This window comes from Zootoca vivipara, chromosome 2 (genome assembly GCF_965207765.1).
Source record: "Zootoca vivipara chromosome 2, rZooViv2.hap1.1, whole genome shotgun sequence".
Lineage (NCBI taxonomy): Eukaryota > Metazoa > Chordata > Lepidosauria > Squamata > Lacertidae > Zootoca > Zootoca vivipara.
The window spans coordinates 109,577,740-109,580,881 of record NC_142584.1 but is presented as its reverse complement, the minus strand read 5'-3'; the positions used below and the strand labels follow the sequence as shown (position 1 = coordinate 109,580,881).

General features: G+C 46.9%; 1 pseudogene; it reads left to right on the top strand.

Annotated features, from left to right (window-relative positions):
* Nucleotides 1–963: 963 nt before the first annotated feature.
* On the top strand, nucleotides 964–2,454 carry LOC148687052 (vomeronasal type-2 receptor 26-like; annotated as a pseudogene).
* Nucleotides 2,455–3,142: the final 688 nt, after the last annotated feature.

Below are 3,142 nucleotides of genomic sequence, written 5' to 3'. Positions count from 1 at the left end.
TCTTGGGCTCCTTGATCACTGCAGATGGTGACAGCAGTCACGAAATTAAAAGACGCCTGCTTCTTGGGAGAAAAGCAATGACAAACCTAGACAGCATCTTAAAAAGCAGAGACATCACCTTGCCGACAAAGGTCCGTATAGTTAATGCTATGGTTTTCCCAGTAGTGATGTATGGAAGTGAGAGCTGGACCATAAAGAAGGCTGATCGCCGAAGAATTGATGCTTTTGAATTATGGTGCTGGAGGAGACTCTTGAGAGTCCCATGGACTGCTAGAAGATCAAACCTATCCATTCTGAAGGAAATCAGCCCCGAGTGCTCCCTGGAAGGACAGATCGTGAAGCTGAGGCTCCAATACTTTGGCCACCTCATGAGAAGAGAAGAATCCTTGGAAAAGACCCTGATGTTGGGAAAGATTGAGGGCACTAGGAGAAGGGGACGACAGAGGACAAGATGGTTGGACAGTGTTCTCGAAGCTGCGAACATGAGTTTGACCAAACTGCGGGAGGCAGTGCAAGACAGGAGTGCCTGGCGTGCTCTGGTCCATGGGGTCACAAAGAGTCGGACACGACTAAACGACTAAACAACAACAACAACTGGTAAGCCAGGTGTCCTGCATCTTATATTTGTGCAGCTGCTTATTCCTGCCCAAGTGTAGAACCCTGCACTTGTTGAACAACCATGAGCCCAGGACAGAACCCTAAAGCATCAAACTTGTCACTTTTGTCTAGGAAGACAAGGAACCATTAATGAGCACTCGTTGGGTTCAGTCAGTCAACCAGCTACAAATCCACCTAACAGTTACTTTATCCAGCCCACATTTTACCAGCTTGTCTTCAAAAATATAATGGAGGACATGTCAAAAGCTTTATTGAAATCAAGGTACACTGCCCACAGCAATCACTTAATCCACCGAGGTTACAACTCTATCAAAAATAGAAATGAGATTCGTCTGGCATGACTTGTTTTTGAGAAACCTGGGCCTTAGTAATCACAGCATCCTTTTCTAAGGGCTCACCTGCTCTAGGACCTTTCCGTGTATCTATGTCAAGCTCACTGGATGGTAGTTGCCTGCTCTTCTCCCCCTTACCCCTTTTGTCTCATTTTTGTTAGAACATGCCTCTTTCAAGGTGTACCGAAAGCTGTCATCCAGGATATGCCAAGGCCATTAAGGAAGGAGAGCCAGTCTGCTGCTATGATTGTGTTCAATGTATGGAAGGGACAATCTCCATTCAGGAAGGTAAGTGACCCTAAAAGGGAACGATATTTAAAAGAGCGAGTCACTTTTTCAGAGTTCAAAATCTCCTTCAAATTCCAAGCATTGGTAACTATGGAGGGAGGTATTCCCCTATAAAAGGAGTTCAATGGGATATGCTGGCCCATAATACTTTTATTTTGACCCCAGACTTTAGCCCATAATTGCTTCAAGGCAAACCCACAACACAAAATACAGGAATCAGATAAAAATCACAAAACAATATAGTTGGCATGTAGTAGACTATGGAATATCATGGCTATAATATTCATATTGGCAACACTGAAGTCACTCTTGTGTTTTTCAGATGCAAAGCATTGCAGCAGATGTCCAGATGATCAGCATTCAAATGAACACAGAGATCAGTGTGTCCCCAAGATTATACATTTTTTGTCCTATGAAGAGCCTTTGGGGATCATCCTAGCTTCTCTTGCCCTGTTTTTGTCCCTGACTGCTGGTTTTCTTTTGGGAATCTTCATTAAATACTTTGACACACCAATAGTCAAGGCCAACAACCGGGACCTCACCTACTTGCTCCTCGTCTCCCTCCTACTTTCCTTCTTGTCCTCCTTCTTATTCATCGGTCGGCCCCAGAAGTGGACCTGCCTTCTCCGACAAACTGCCTTCAGCATCATCTTCTCCATGGCCGTGTCTTCCCTGTTGGCAAAGACTATCACTGTGGTGGTGGCGTTCATGGCCACAAAGCCAGGGAGCCAGATGAGGAAATGGCTGGGCAAGAGCTTGGCCAACTCCCTTGTCTTGTCTTTTTCAAGTGTCCAAGGGGGCATCTGCATGGTCTGGCTGGGAATGTCTCCCCCCCTTCCCAGACTCTGACATGCACTCCCAGCCTGGGCAGATCATTCTGCAATGCAACGAAGGCTCTGTTGCCATGTTTTATTCTGCCCTTGGCTACATGGGCTTTCTGGCTGCCGTCTGCTTCACGGTGGCTTTCCTAGCCAGGAAGCTGCCTGGGGCCTTCAATGAAGCCCAGCTGATCACCTTCAGCATGCTGGTGTTTTGCAGTGTTTGGGTGTCCTTTGTGCCAGCCTACCTGAGCACCAAGGGGAAATATATGGTAGCCGTGCAGGTCTTCTCTATCTTGGCCTCCAGTTCGGGGTTATTGGGTTGCATCTTTATCCCCAAGTGCTACATCATTGTCCTGAGGCCAGATCTGAATAAAAAGGAGCATCTGATGATGTGACATATAAAATAGTACTTTTTTGGCATAGCACTGCAGTAATAAAACCAATGAATGTGAATTGAGTGTTCCTTTCCCGATATGCCAATCTAACATCTTTCCTCCATGTGAATCAGAAAGGAAACTGGTCTCTGGACATAATGAAGGTGGGATGGCCACAGGACCTTTACTTTTAAAGATTTGCATTTTCCTTTTTTTTGCAATCTGAATCTAAATAGAATCTAAATAGAACCCTCCTTCAGCAACACAGGGTTGAAACAGCAGAACTGCGACCAAAGGGATATTGCCTCCAAGTTGGCGTGGGCCTAAGACCCTGTTCTTATTCATTTGCTTTCACTCATTAAAGGTAATGGACCCCTGACAGTTCAGTCGCGGATGACTTGGGGGTTGCGACGCTCATCTCGCTTTCCTGGCCAAGGGAGCCGGCGTACAGCTTCCAGGTCATGTGGCCAGCATGACTAAGCCGCTTCTGGCAAACCAGAGCAGAGCACGGAAACACCATTTACCTTCCCGCTGGAGCGGTACCTGTTTATCTACTTGCACTCTGACGTGTTTTTGAACTGCTAGGTTGGCAGGAGCTGTGACTGAGCAACGGGAGCTCACCCCGTCGTGGGGATTCGAACTGCCGACCTTCCGATCGGCAAACCCTAGGCTCAGTGGTATAGACCACAGTGCCACCCGCTCATTACTC